A 16,660-nucleotide genomic window follows, 5' to 3' on the forward strand; every position below is an offset into this window, starting at 1 on the left:
CCTCCTGAGCCTTTGCACACTCTACCTGCATTGTTCTCAGTGAATCCTGATCATCAGTAGTTCTTTGAATTTTCTCCAGGTGATGCTAACATGTAGCTAGGATGAGAATCCCTGCTCTGCTTAAAGCCAGTGGTTCTCAATTTTGGCTGCACACTGGAATCACATGGGGGATTTTCAGATCTGCTGCCTGGGGTCCTAGCCTCAGATATTGTTTTAATTGGTATGACCCTTAAAAGTCCCTGTACGTCATGTTTTAAAAGATTTTACAAGTGATTGTAACGTACAGCAACCATTTGAAGATCACTGCTCTCAACTCTTTTCACTTTTAGAAGCCACCAGTTTGCTGATGATCAATTTCCAGGATCCTCAGGGATCTTCAGTTATCCTCCCTAAAGCGTGATGACAAAGTTAGCCCAGGCCAGAAATTAGCTGCTGCTATGAGACCAGCTGACTTCTAGTAAATGTTTCTAATTAGGGCTACAGATTTTTTTAAAAACAAGTTAGTCTTCTCACTAAAGGGCCAAGTTATTCAGATAATAACTTGATTTTGGCAGACTGTTGAAATTCTCTGGCATTGCCTTCTCCCAAATTTGGAGTGGTTTGCTTTACAAGAGGATTCTCTATTTTATGAAGGAATTCCTGGCAAGTTTTCTTGACAGGACACTTAAAAATAATATCTGATTTGCACTCACTCATAAATTAAGGCTGGAGCCTTTAAAAGATTCTACAGCCCTTGACAGTGGCAGAAGCATCTTTCAAGACATTGCTTTGCTCTCACTGTAAGGTCTGATCACTTCCCCTCTGAGTTCCTGTATTAATTCTGCTGTCCATAAAGCTGAGGTGAGAGATAACACTTTCAGACATCACTCAGCTGTTTGACCAGCTCTCTGTTACAAAAACAGACATGGACAACACTAAGAGAACAATTCAGGTGATAGTTTCTTTTGCTAGGGAAAACCTACTCCAAGTTATTCATTCATTCACCTTCGCAAATGTTTCTTAATACAATAAAATGGATTTTACTCATCACATTATGCTAGCAGAGTTCAATTCACTTGCATGATTTTTGAACTCACAGTGACGTATTTTCCTAGCACAAACCTGCAACCGATTGCTTGGGAGAAAATTTAATAGATGGCAGCTTATCCTTTTTTCCCCTCAGCTTTATTGAGGTATAATTGGCAAAAAAAATTATATATAGTTAATGTGTTCATCATGATGTTTTGATATATGTATATATTGTGAAATAATTACCACAATCAAACTAATTTGTCTATCACCTCATGTAGTTACCTTTTCATTTTTTTAGTGAGAACACTTAAGATCTATTCTCTTAGAAAATTTCAAGTATACAATGCACCATTAACTATAGTCACCATGCTGCACATCGCATCTCCAGAACTTATTCATCCTGCAAAACTGAAACTCTGTACCCTTTGACTAGCATCTCCCTACCACCATCCCCAAAGCCCCTGTATTAGGTTCCAGTCCAAGGTGAGGTCCGAGGGGAGTCGCTGGGGTGGCAGGTAGCTGAAAGAACACTCAAGAGACCACAGGTAGGTGAGACATGGCTTTATTCAGCAGCTCGCTGACACTGTTGGTGCTGCATTTAGGCACCTCTCAGACAACAGTGGCTCAGAGCCAGGTGATGAACCTTCCCATGTTATGGCTACATAGCTATGATTATATAACGCATGGGGTTGCATGTCTGCACTCCAATCCCACTGTGTCATGCTGTGCCAGATGTGTACCTCGGCCTATACTTGACTGCAATGCAGCCATTGTCCTTACACCCTGGGAACCACCATTCTACTCTCTGCTTTTCTTAGTTCAACTTTTAAAAATTCCACATATAAGTGAGATCATACAGCATTTGTCCTTCTGTGTCTGGCTTATTTCACTTAGCATAATATCCTACAGATTCATCCATGTTTTAGCAAATGGCAGGATTTCCTTCTTTTTAAAGGTTGAATAATATTCCATTTTATATATGTGTCTATATATATATGTATGTGTGTATATATACACACACACACCATATAAAGTATGGGATATATATTTATATACACACAGCATACTTTATCAATTTATCCATTGACATACACATAGGTTGTTTCCATCTCTTGGCTTGTCTTTGAATGAGAAATGTCTATAAAGGTCTTTTGCCCATTTTTAAAACCAAGTTATCTAGGGTTTTTTTTTTTACTATTGTTTGTGTTTCTTATATATTTTGAATATTAAGGCTTTACCAGATATGTGGTTTGCAAATGTTTTCTACCATTGCATAGATTGTCTCTTCACTCTGTTGATTGTTTCCTTTGCTGCGCAGAAGCTTTTTAGTTTGATGCAATCCCACTTGTCTATTTTTGCTTTTGTTGCCTGTGCATTTGGGGTCATATAAAAAAAATTATTGCCCAGACCAATGTCAAGAAGCTTTGGTCCTATATTTTCTTCTAATAGTTTCATGGTTTCAGGTCTTATATTTAAGTCTTTCATCCATATTGATTTTAATCCATATTATTTTAGCTGTGGGCTTGTCATATGTGGCCTTTATTATGCTGAAGTACATTACTTCTATACCTCATTTGTTGGGTTTTTATCATGAAAGGATGTTGAATTTTGTCAAATGCTTTTTCTGCATTTATTGAGATGATCATATGATTTTTATTCTTCATTCTGTTAATGTGTTATATTACATTGATTGATTTTTGTATGTTGGACCAACCTTGCATTCCAGGAATAAATCTCACTTGATCATGGTATGTATGCTTTTTTAATATGCTGCTGAATTGGTTTGCTCATATTTTGTTGAGACTTTTTGAATCTATGTTCGTCAGGGATATTGGCCTGTAATTTTCTTCTCTTGTAGCATCCTTTTCTGGCTTTGGTATCAGAGTAATGCTGGCCTTATAAAATGAGTTTGGAAGTGTTTCCTCCTCTTCAATTTTGTGAAGAGTTTGAGAAGGCTTAGTTTTAATTCTTCTTTAAATGTTTGGTAGAATTCATCTGTGAAACCATCTGGTCCTGTGCTTTCCTTTGTTGGGAGACTTTTTTTAAATTACTGATTCAATATCCTTGCTCATTATTGGCCTGTTCAGATTTTCTATTTCTATTTCTATTTCTTAATGATTCAGTCTTGATAAGTGTTGGAAGTTGTTGAAAATGGAGTATTGAAATCGCTGTTATTACATTGCTGTCTACATCACCTTTCAGTTCTGTTAATGCTTACTTTATATACTTAGAACATGCTCTGATGTTGGGTGCATATATATTTACAATTGTTATAGTCTCTTTATAACTTGACCCTTTGATCACTATATATTAAATAATAACCTTTGTCTCTTGCGACAGTTATGATTTAAGTCTACTTTGACTAATATAAGTACAGTCATCCCTGCTGTCTTCTGCATGAAATACCTTTTTCATTCCTTCATTTTCAGCCTGTGTGTTCTTAAAGCTAAAGTGAGTTGCTTGTAGGTAGCATATTCTTGGATTTTTTTAAAAAAAATCTGTGTAGCCACTCTATGTCTTTTGACTGGAGAATTTAATTTGTTTATACTTAAAATAATTATTGATAGACTAATTATTGATAGACTAATGCCATTTAGTTAATTATTTCTTTGTTTTCCTTCAATTATTTCTTCTCTTGCTTTCTTCCTTTTTGTTTTGATTATATTTTGTAGAGGTATGCTTTAATTCCTTTTTCTCTGTCTTTTGTGTATATATTAGAGCCTGTGTGTGTGTGGGGAGGGGGGGCGGTCACCATGAAGCTTACATAAAACATCTTATAGTTTTAAGTCTATTTTAAGCTGATAATTTAAACTCCAAATGCATTCAAAAGCTCTACACTTTTACTTCTCCACCCCACCTATTTTATGTTAGTGATGTCAAAATTTCCATCTTTTTATATTGTGTATCTGTTAACCTATTATAGTTATATAGTTAAAATTGCCCCTTGAACAACACAAATTTGAACTGCATAGGTCTACTTAAATGAGGATTTTTTTCAATAAAATAACACCAAGTGTGCCTGCCTCTTCCACCTTTTTCTCCTCTCCCACCTCTAAGACACCAAGACCAACCTCTCTTCTCCCTCCTCCTCCTTAGGCTACTCAACATGAAGACAACAAGGATGAAAAGACATTTATGCTGACACACTTTTACTTAATGAATAGTAAATATAGTTTCTCTTTCTTATGATTTTCTTATTAACATTTTCTTTTTTCTAGTATATAATACACATAAAATATAAAATATGTGTTAATCAATTGTTTATCATTAAAGCTTTCAGTCAACAGTAGGCTATTAGTAGTTAAGTTTTGGGGGAGTCAAAAATTATATGCAAATTTTTGACAACATGGGGGAAGAGTTAGTGCCCTTAACCTCTGCATTCTCCAAAGGTCAACTGCATTTTGTAATATTGCCTTTATTGAATGAATACAACTCTTCTTTGTCCAGAATTTTTTATCAGCCAGGATTATTGATGCCATGATTTGTGTATGATCAATCTCCTTTAGGAATGGGATTAATATGTAGTAGTATTAACCTAAGTATGGACCAGCATCACCTGGGAGTTTATTGGCAATGTAGAATCTGGGACCCACCCTAGACCTTCTGAGTCAGAGCCTGCATTTTAACAAGACCCCAGAATGCACCCATCTTCTGAATCTTTTCCTTTCTTTTATGCATGGGAAAACAGACAAGGAAAGTTAAAGAACTCATCCAATATAGGAAAACAGTATCTAGCAGGGGAAAAAGACAGAACCAGGCCTCCCTGTCTAAGACTTTCTGTTCTATCAGACTATATTTCTGAACTGTTGTCTAAGCTTTTGTTTTATTTTGTTTGAATATAAGGAGGCACTTCCTCTTTATAGAGCAATTTCTTCGGACAATAGGTCAACTGAATTTGTAATACTTCGTCTTCTTTTATACTAGAAAAGTGATTTATATACCACCATTACAATCTTACAGCATTCTAAATTTGACTATCAATTTACTTTAACCAGTGAGTAAACATATGAACACTTCTATGTTTTTGTGTTACTAGTTAGCATCCTTTTCTTTAAACTTAACTCCTTTTCGCATTTCTTGTGAGGCGAGTGTAGTAGCAAAGCTGAGGAAGCCCAGCTTTTGTTTGCCTGGGAAAGTCTATCTCTCCTTCAGTTCTGAAGGACAGGTTTGCCAGGTATAGTATTCTTGATTGGCAGGGGTTTTTTTTTTTTTCCACCTTTAGCATTTTGAATATTTCATCCTACTCTCTCCTGGCCTGCAGGGTTTCTGCTGAGATATCTACTCATAGCCTTGTGGAGGTTCCCTTGAATGTTGCAATCTGCTTCTCTCTTGCTGCTTTCAAAATTCTGGCTTTGACTTTTGATAATTTTGTTATAATGTGATGTGTCTCATTATAATCTTCTTTGGGTTTTCCTGTCTGTGGATTTTTGAGCTTCATGAACCAAGATGTTCATATCCCTCTCAAGATTTGGGAATTTTTCAGCCATTTTTTCTTTAAGTAAGCTTTTGTCCCTTTTTTCTATCTCTCTTTCATAATGTATATATTAATTCATTTATTTGATGAAGTCCGATAAATCTAATCGGCTTCACTCTTTATTGTTATTTTTTCTCCTTTAACTGGATCATTTTATCTAATCTGTCTGTGCTCACAGATTTTTTCTTCTGCTTAAGTCTGCGGCTGAAGCTCTCTATTGAATTTTTCATTTAATTATATTATTCAGTTCCAGAATTTCTGCTTGTATCTTTTTTATAATTTCTATCACTTTATTGAACTTCTAATTTTGTTCATGTATTTTTTCTGAGTTCACTGAGTTGTCTGTTTTCTCTTGTAGTTTGCTGGGGTTCCTTAGAACAATTATTTTGAATCCTTCATCAGGCAATTTATAGATCTCCATTTCTTTGGGATGGTTACTGATATATTATCGTATTCCTTTAGTGAAGTCATGTGTCCTTGATTTTTTGCATTCTTTGAAGTCTTTCACTACTATCTTCGCATTTGAAAAAGTAGTTACCTCTTCCAGTCTTTACTGACTATTTTCAAAAGAGAAAGACTTTCATTAGTCAGCTTAAATAGGGATTCTGGTGGTCTCTCAGAACTTTTCTACAGATGCATATGCTCCACTTCCCTTGTTCCCTCTTGAGTGGGGTAGACAAGTGTCAAGATTATATTAATATGTTGTCTTATTCTGTGGTGCTGTAACAAAATACCTGAGACTGTGTAATTTATAAGCAATAACAATTTATTACTTATTATTTTGGAGCTGGGAGGTCCAAGATCAAGGCTCCAGAAGGACTGATGCCTGATGAGAGCTGCTCTCTGCTTCAAGATGGTATTTTCTTGCTGCATTCTCCATAGGAGAAGTCTACCCTGGCAGAAGGGATGGAAGGGCAAAAGAGAACTCCCATAAACCTTGACCTCTTTTATGAGTGCTCATCCCATTCAAGTGAGAAGAGTCATCATGACTTAATCACCTCCCAAAGGTTAGACTTCTTAGTACTATTGCATTGAGGATTCAGCTTCAACATAAATTTTAAATTTTAAATTTTCATTCAAATTACAGCATATTCCTTCTCTTGATCTTGCAAAAGTCAGGCCAGGTGCAATGTAAGCCTCTTGTTTATCTTCCCTAGGAAGTGCCTTGAAAAATTCAAGATTAGTCACCTCCTTCTAATCCTGAATCAAGTTAGTTATCTTCATGTTCTCAGGCACAATCTGCAGAAGCTTGTACAAGCTATCCATGGGGGTGCATTCAGGGTGCCAGCTACACGGGGGAAGGGCATGCAGAAGGTTGGAAGCACACATGGGCTAGTCAGGGGATCTGCAGATTATGCATCCTATGGAGTTTGTGGCTGGCCCTCTTGATGGAATTTGGGAGGTAGTTAATAGAAACTGTGGCTCTTTGCTGAATTCCATACTCAGGTTGCTGTGAGTGCTGCCCCTTTTCCCTGCTCCTAGCTACCCCCAGATTATTCAGCCATACTGATTCCCTCAGGGTTCTCAACTGGGTGAGGCAGAAGTGGGTCTCTTCTACAGCATCCTACAGCTGAGGAAATTAGGCACTCACTGTTCTCATTTTCCCCTGTGGAAGAAACTGGGCTGAAGCGGTCTCTCTTGGCACTGATCTGTGCCACACTGGGGGAGGGGTGACACAGGTAAAGTAAAACTGTTCTTACCTTCTTTAATGCATCTAGTCTTGGATTTATTTATTTATTATTTATTTTTTGGTCCAAATAAAGTGCTAGGGTCTCTCTGCTGGACTTCTGCGCTCCCACAAAGGTTCTCTCGCCTGTGGGTGATTGGCAAAATTAGTGTTTCTGTGGGAGGGATGAAGGTTGACTACTCATCCATTGACTATGCCCATTCTACCATCTTGCTGATGTCACCTGCAGCATTATTTCTTAGAAATGCCAAGATGCCCCCATACATTCAATATTACAATGTGGCAACTGAAGACTCAGTTTTGGTCATATCTGTGCACCATGTTAGTCTATAAAGCTCCTGCATTAAAAAAATTCTTCACTTGCCAACTATCTATCTATATCTATGTTCTTATCTATATACTCTCTACACACTTTAGTTTCTTAATCCTGCTTTTTCAGCTTAGTATAGGATTGACAGATCTAGCAAACAGAATTAAGAATGCCCAGTTAAATTTGCATTTCATATAAATAATGAATAATTTTTATTATAAGTATGTCCCAAATGTTACATGTATTTTATCTGACAACCCTAGCCAAGAACCCTTTCTGAAAGCTAGAGTACTCATGCTTTATTTTGCCCTTCCTCAGCCAGATTTTCCTTCATATTACCGGTGTTTACATTAAGTTCTTATCCCTTTCTTGCCCTTTATTCATTCATCCAGCTGGCTCATGGGATTTACGTTTGCGCTGGATCTTAGAGTTCTAGACTTAGAAAAGATATGAGACTCAGAGATCAAGAGCCCTCAGAACTTGGAGTTGGGAGAGTTTATGGCTCATGGGGTGATAGCATTTCAAATAGGTAATGACTTTTGGAGACTTGCCTGAGAATTTACCGACTGTTTAGAACATTGTTTCTCAAAGAAAGTAAATTTTGAGTTCCAAATTGAAATAGTAACCTAGTAGTAGAGATATAGGGGAGGGGAGAGATTAGAGAAATATTTAGATGGTAAAATTGAATTTGGTGATTACTTGTATACAGACAATGAAGGAGGAATGAAAGATGACACCCAGATTCCTAGTTTGGATAACTGGATTGATAATGAAATAATGAAGCACATATTAAGAAAATACAAAAAAAGAAAACAGTTCAAGTGTGTGTGTGTGTATTTGAAGTAATCAGAGAGCTACCAAGGCAGCCAGGACTTGAAGGGCCAAGATTTTAAAAAGAAGAGAAGAATATTGAGGTGAACCAGACAATCAGTGATACTTTTCACCCAAGGCATTTGTCATTTCATAAGCATTGGTAGAGACATTGAGAAGATAAATAGCACTTTCAGAATTTCAAAAGAATGGGAGACAAATAATAGAACTTCAGAGCTCACCAGGATGGAAGATCCTGGATAAATCAATAAACCCAGCTTTCAGAAAAGACCTCTGAAGGGCTTCACCTTAGGAATAAAGGTGAAACTAGAAATAGACTGGCCCTTAGTAATACCAAAACCTTGCTTCAAATCAGAATGGTGCCAAACTGGATTAAGTTGATCACTTTCTGTTCTAAACCCTCACTGGAGGAAGGAAACCTTATTGTGAGCCTCCACTTTCAACTTGTCACTTTAATTTTCTCACATATAATGTCTGGACTCAATCAAAATTTACAAAACAAACCATAATATCAGACTAGTGTCTGAAAAACCAGAGGGAAAAAGACAAAACTAATTCAGATATTAAAATTATCAGGCACAAACATGAAAACAACTGTGATTAATATGTTTAAATTGCCAAACATGTTTTTCCATTTTTTTCAAATCCCAGGCATATCTTGTTACCACAATATTAGGAGTAGTTAAAAAATACATTGAGAAGGATGTAGAAAAAGAAATAAGTTACAAAGCAGGTAGAAATGTTCCATGTCTTGATGGCAACATATGGTATCTTGATTGTGTTGGTTTCACAGGAATACACATTTGTCAAAACTCATCAAATTGCATTTTTTAAATGAGTAAAGTTTATTGGTTGTTTGGAAGTTTTACCTCAATATAGCTTTAAATTCAATCTCAAACACTAAATTCAAAAAGAAAATTTTAAAAATCAAATATTCATAAATGCTGATTCAAAATGAATGTAATTTTGAGACACACCTACCATGTCAGAGAAGGGAAATATGTCAGACAGTTTGGTGACATCAAAGGAATAAGATGTGCATTCTCTTTCTCTCTCTTTCCCTCTCTGTTTCTCTGTCTCTATCCACACAGCCAGAAGTATCATATCTTATTATTGCAAGTTTTCTATCTCACAGCTGATACTTCCCATAGTTAAGATACAATAAAGTTGACAGAAAACAAGCCATCTCAGGTTTCACCCCTTCCTTAATAGGCACGGATTTTCAGTCCACATTTTTCTTGTTCTCTGTGGCTCTACTGGCTGCTGACTTTTACCTAGACACTTGCCTTTTTTGTTTGTGCAGTTTCCATAAAATCCCTTAGTAGATGTTTTCAAGCCATTTGGGTCCCCAACCTCACCTTTTGCCTGCACCCAGTATCCGGTCCCACTTCTCTCCCTGATTCTGATTCCATTACCACCCTAACCATTTCCTCCCTCCCAATGTTTAGCTGTTCACTGCTTTCTTAGTACTCGCTAATGCTACAGTCTGTGATACAGGACAGCAGGAACTTTTAGAATAGTTGGCACATCGGTCAACGAATCTAAGATTACAAAATAAATTTTAAAATCCAAGTCATTGCTTCAAACATCTGTAAAGATTTCAAGGTTACACAGAAAAATAAGACTTTATTTCAAACATAAACTTTAAAGTTTTAGAATAAAAACAACCAAATTATTTCCCAGAACAGGAAGGATCGTTTTTCAAAAGTTGAAAAGCCTACCAGATTTTCAAAGCACAGTGATAATTCATTACCAACACCAATGCCCTCAGTCTAAAAAGATGATATTACCAACCAAAGCATCATCAGAACCAACTGAATTTTCCTCTTTTTAAATTATTTCACTCTCTTCTCTGTTATTCTTTTATTCTCTTGATTTTTTAATTATAGTCTCTCAAATTCTCATCATATTTCTCCTTCCAACTCCCTCCCTTTGAACTGGTTATGATATGGAATTTACAACTAAATTATCTGTTGTATTTCTTGAATATAATGTTTGGCATATCCTGCCTTCACTTTAAGATTGCAGATTAAAACTGAGTCACAGTATTTCCCTTTCCAGTATCTAACAACATGGAAGAGAGGGGAATTTTTAAAAATTATAAAACCTAAAAGCTACAGGAGAAGTCACTAGCAGCCACAAAACAAGAAAAGGGGGGTTGCTTAATGCATAAACTCCAAAAACTGGAAAATAAGGAAAGATACTGAAGACTGTGAAATGAAACAGAGAGGGTGCACAGCCTTGCTTTCACTTGTGCCCAAACCCCCGGAAGTTGTACTTCTGAACCGAAGAACTGAAACCTCAAAAGAAATTAACTGAGTCATTATCTTTTTCCTTTCCAAATGAGGAACTGGGGGAGAAGATACTGGTGGGGAAAAAAGAATGAAATAGGGACTGACCCTACAGAAAAGAAATCTCCACAGGTGTATGGTCTAAGGAGCCAAGGCTACATTTCCACAAGAAAGGAAAATATCCCTCAAGTAGGTCTTGACACAGGACCATCAACAAAGTTCCAGAAAATGAGCAGGGCTCAATTCTTTAACAAACACTGGAAATAACCTAACACAGCTGAGCTTTCTCCTTCTGTTGCTATTCTCTTGGTGTGTAAAAGAATGAGTAGAACACAAGGATACTCAGGCACCAACCTACAGCTCTGAGGAGCAAACAAAATTGTCATATATAATGTTTTAAAAAATCAAGAAATAACCCTCTGTACATCAGAGCAAACAGAATGCCTAGACAGAACCACCCAAACTTTTAAAAAAAAAGTATTGATATGGCAGGCAATTATATACATTTTATGTGATAAGGAAGAAAGAGAGAAAAGGAAGGACAAAGAACTAAATAATAATAAAACACCAAGTACCCAGAGGAAAACTGCTTCACACTATAGAATAACTTACCAAGTACTTGATCTGGCTAAAACAGACTCAGACCGGTTCCAAGATGGCCAAATAGGAACAGCTCTGGTCTGCAGCTCTCAGCATGATTGACGCAGAAGACGGGTGATTTCTGCATTTCCAACTGAGGTACCTGGTTCATCTCATTGAGACTGGTTGGAAGGTGGGTGCAGCCCAAGGAGGGTGAGCTGAAGCAGAGTGGGGCGTTGCCTCACCCGGAAAGTGTAAGGGGTCAGGGGATTTCCCTTTCCTAGCCAAGGGAAGACGTGACAGACTGTACCCGGAAAAATGGGACACTCTCACCCAAATACTGCACTTTTCCAAAGGTCTTAGCAACCGGCAGACAAGGAGATTCTCTCCTGTCCCTCGCTCAGCAGGTTCCACGCCCACGGAGCCTTCCCCACTGCTAGCACAGCAGTCTGAGATTGAACTGCGAGGTGGCAGCCTGGCTGGGGGAGGGACGTCTGCCATTGCTGAGGCTTGAGTAGGTAAACAAAGCAGCCAGGAAGCTCGAACTGGGTGGAGCCCACCGCATCTCAGCAAGGCCTAATACCTCTATAGACTCCACCTCTGTGGTCAGGGCATAGCTGAACAAAAGGCAGCAGACAACTTCTACAGACTTAAATGCCCCTGTCTGACAGCTCTGAAGACTGCGGTGGTTCTCCCAGGATGGTGTTTGAGCTCTGAGAATGGACAAACTGCCTCCTCAAGTGGGTCCCTGACTCCCGTGTAGCCTAACTGGGAGACACTTCCCAGTAGGGCCCAAGAGATACCTCATATAGGCGGGTGCCCCTCTGGGATGAAGCTTCCAGAGGAAGGATCAGGCCAGCAATATTTTCTGTTCTGCAGCCTCCACTGGTGATACCCAGGCAAACAGGGTCTGGAGTGGACCTCTAGCAAATTCCAACAGACCTGCAGCTGAGGGACCTGACTGTTAGAAGGAAAACTAACAAACAGAAAAGTATAGCATCAACATCAACAAAAAGGACATCCACACCAAAACCTGAACTGTAGGTCCCCAACATCAAAGACCAAAGGTAGATAAAACCACAAAGATGGAGAGAAACCAGAGCAGAAAAGCTGAAAATTCTAAAACCTAGAGCACCTCTTCTCCTGCAAAGGATCGCAGCTCCTTGCCAGCAATGGAACAAAGCTGGATGGAGAATTACTTTGATGAGTTCACCTAAGTAGGCCTCAGAAGGTCGGTAATAACAAACTACTCTGAGCTAAAGGAGCAGGTTTGAACCCATCGCAAGGAAGCTAAAAACCTGAAAAAAGGTTATACGAATTGCTAACTAGAATAAACAGTGTAGAGGAGACCTTAAATGACCTGATGGAGCTGAAAACCATGGCACGAGAACTTTGTGACGCATGCACAAGCTTCAAAAGCCGATTCGATCAAGTGGAAGAAAGGGTATCTGTGACTGAAGATCAAATTAACGAAATGAAGTGAGAAGACAAGGTTAGAGAAAAAAGAGCAAAAAGAAATGAACAAAGCCTCCAAGAAATATGGGACTATGTGAAAAGACCAAATCTACGTTTGACTGGTGTACCTGAAAGTGATGGGGAGAATGGAACCAAGTTGGAAAACTCTGCGGGTTATTAAACAGGAGAACTTCCCCAATCTAGCAAGGCAGGCCAACATTCAAATTCAGGAAATACAGAGAACGCCACAAAGATACTCCTCGAGAAGAGCAACCCCAAGACACATAATTGTCAGATTCACCAAAGTTGAAATGAAGGAAAAAATGTTAAGGGCAGCCAGAGAGAAAGGTCGGGTTACCCACAAAGGGAGCCCATCAGACTAACAGCAGACCTCTCAGCAGAAACCCTACAAGCCAAAATAGAGTGGAGGCCAATATTCAACGTTCTTAAAGAAAAGACTTTTCAACCCAGAATTTCATATCCAGCCAAACTAAGCTTCATAAGTGAAGGAGAAATAAAATCCTTTACAGACAAGCAAATGCTGAGAGATTTTGTCACCACCAGGCTTGCCTTACAAGAGCTCCTGAAGGAAGCACTAAACATGGAAAGGAACAACCGGTACCAGCCACTGCAAAAACATACCAAATTGTAAAGACCATCAATGCTATAAAGAAACTGCATCAATTAATGGGCAAAATAACCAGCAAACATCATAATGACAGGATCAAATTCACACATAACAATATTAACCTTAAATGTAAATGGGAAAAATGCCCCAGTTAAAGACACAGACTGGCAAATTGGATAAAGAGTCAAGACACATCAGTATGCTGTATTCAGGAGACCGATCTCATGTGCAGAGACGCATATAGGCTCAAAATAAAGGGATGGAGGAAGATCTACCAAGCAAATGGAAAGCAAAAAAAAAAAAAAGCAGGGGTTGCAATCCTAGTCTCTGATAAAACAGACTTTAAACCAACAAAGATCAAAAGAGACAAAGAAGGCCATTACATAATGGTAAAGGGATCAATTCAACAAGAAGAGCTAACTATCCTAAATATATATGCACCCAATACAGGAGCACCCAGATTCATAAAGCAAGTCCTTAGAGACCTACAAAGAGACTTAGACTCCCACACAATAATAATGGGAGACTTCAACACCCCACTGTCAATATTAGACAGATCAATGAGGCCGAAGGTTAACAAGGATATCCAGGAACTGAACTCAGCTCTGCACCAAGCAGACCTAATAGACATCTACAGAACTCTCCACCCCAAATCAACAGAATATACATTCTTCTCAGCACCACATCACACTTATTCTAAAATCGACCACATAATTGGAAGTAAAACACTCCTCGGCAAATGTGAAAGAACAGAAATCACAACAAACTGTCTCTCAGACCACACTGCAATCAAATTAGAACTCAGGATTAAGAAACTCACTCAAAACTGCACAACTACATGGAAACTGAACAACCTGCTCCTGAATGACTACTGGGTAAATAACGAAATGAAGGCAGAAATAAAGATGTTCTCTGAAACCAATGAGAACAAAAACACAACATACCAGAATCTGGGACATATTTAAAGCAATGTGTAGAGGGAAATTTATACACTAAATGCCCACAAGAGAAAGCAGGAAAGATCTAAAATCAACACCCTAACATCACAATTAAAAGAACTAGAGAAGCAAAAGCAAACAAATTCAAAAGCTACCAGAAAGCAAGAAATAACTAAGATCAGAGCAGAACTGAAACAGATAGAGACACAAAAAACCCTTCAAAAAAATCAGTGAATCCAGGAGCTGGTTTTTTGAAAAGATCAACAAAATTAATAGACTGCTAGCACGAATAATAAAGAATAAAAGACAGAAGAATCAAATAGATGCAATAAAAAATGATAAAAGGGATATCACCACCGATCCCACAGAAATACAAACTACCATCAGAGAATACTATAATCACCTCTATGCAAATAAACTAGAAAATTTAGAAGAAATGGATAAATTCCTGGACACTTATACCCTCCCAAGACTAAACCAGGAAGCAGTTGAATCTCTGGATAGACCAATAACAGGATCTGAAATTGAGGCAATAATTATAGCCTACCAACCAAAAAAAGTCCAGGACCAGATGGATTCAGAGCTGAATTCTACCAGAGGTACAAAGAAGAGTTGGTACCATTCCTTCTGAAACTATTCCAATCAACAGAAAAAGAGGGAATCCTCCCTAACTCATTTTATGAGGCCAGCATCATCCTGATACCAAAGCCTGGCAGAGACACAACAAAAAAAGAGAATTTTAGACCAATATCCCTGATGAACATCAATGCAAAAATCCTCAATAAAATACTGGCAAACCAAATTCAGCAGCAGATCAAAAAGCTTATCCACCACGATGAAGTCGGCTTCATCCCTGGGATGCAAGGCTGGTTCAACATACGCAAATCAATAAATGTAATCCATCACATAAACAGAACCAACGACAAAAACCATATGATTATCTCAATAGATGCAGAAAAGGCCTTCAACAAAATTCAACAGATCTTCATGCTAAAAACTCTCAATAAACTAGGTATTGATGGAACATTTCTCAAAATAACAAGAGCTATTTATGACAAACACCCAGCCAATATTATACTGAATGGACAAAAACTGGAAGCATTCCCTTTGAAAACTGGCACAAGACAAGGATGCCCTCTCTCACCACTCATATTCAACATAGTGTTGGAAGTTCTGGCCACGGCAATCAGGCAAGAGAAAGAAATAAAGGGTATTCAATTAGGAAAAGAGGAAGTCAAATTGTCCCTGTTTGCAGATGACATGATTGTATATTTTAAAAACCCCATCATCTCAGCCCAAAATCTCCTTAAGCTGATAAGCAACTTCAGCGAAGTCTCCGGATACAAAATCAATGTGCAAAAATCACAAGCATTCCTATACACCAATAACAGACAAGCAGAGAGCCAAATCATGAGTGAACTCTCATTCACAATTGCTACAAAGAGAATAAAATACCTAGGAATCCAACTTATAAGGGATGTGAAGGACCTCTTCAAGAACTACAAACCACCGCTCAACGAAATAAAAGAGGACACAAACAAATGAAAGAACATTCCATGCTCATGGATAGGAAGAATCAATATAGTGAAAATGGCCATACTGCCCAAGGTAATTTATAGATTCAATGTCATCCCCATCAAGCTACCAATGCCTTTCTTCACAGAATTGGAAAAAACTACTGTAAAGTTCACATAAAACCAAAAAAGAGCCTGCATTGCCAAGACAATCCTAAGCCAAAAGAACAAAGCTGGAGGCATCATGCTACCTGACTTCAAACTATACTACAAGGCTACAGTAACCAAAACAGCATGGTACTGCTACCAAAACAGATATGTAGACCCATGGAACAGAACAGAGCCCTCAGAAATAACACCACACATCTACAGATGATCTTTGACAAAAACAAGCAATGGGGAAAGGGTTCCCTGTTTAACAAATGGTGCTGGGAAAACTGGCTAGCCATATGTAGAAAGTTGAAACTGGATCCCTTCCTTACACCTTATACTAGAATTAATTCAAGATGGATTAAAGACTTAAATGTTAGACCTAAAACCACCCTAGAAGAAAACCTAGGAGATACATTCAGGACATAGGCATGGGCAAGGACTTCATGACTAAAACACCAAAAGCAATGGCAACAAAAGACAAAATTGACAAATGGGATCTAATGAGACTAAAAAGCTTCTGCATAGCAAAAGAAACTACCATCAGAGTGAACAGGCAACCTACAGAATGGGAGAAAATTTTTACAATCTACCCATCTGACGAAGGGCTAATATCCAGAATCTACAGTGAACTCAAACAAATTTACAAGAAAAAACAACTCCAACAAAAAGTGGGCAAAGGATATGAACAGACGCTCTCAAAAGAAGACATCTATGCAGCCAACAGACACATGAAAAAATGCTCATTATCAGTGGTCATCAGAGAAATGCAAATCAAAACCACAATGAGAT

The 16,660-nt window shown here is 38.1% G+C and overlaps 1 long non-coding RNA gene across 1 annotated transcript in view; it reads right to left on the minus strand.

The window, feature by feature from the left end:
• LOC134756805 (uncharacterized) overlaps positions 1-16,660 on the minus strand; it is a 50,483-nt gene that overhangs the window by 1,430 nt on the left and 32,393 nt on the right. The gene's annotated exons all lie outside the window — the stretch shown is intronic.

This window comes from Gorilla gorilla, chromosome 12 (assembly GCF_029281585.2).
Source record: "Gorilla gorilla gorilla isolate KB3781 chromosome 12, NHGRI_mGorGor1-v2.1_pri, whole genome shotgun sequence".
Taxonomy (NCBI): domain Eukaryota; kingdom Metazoa; phylum Chordata; class Mammalia; order Primates; family Hominidae; genus Gorilla; species Gorilla gorilla.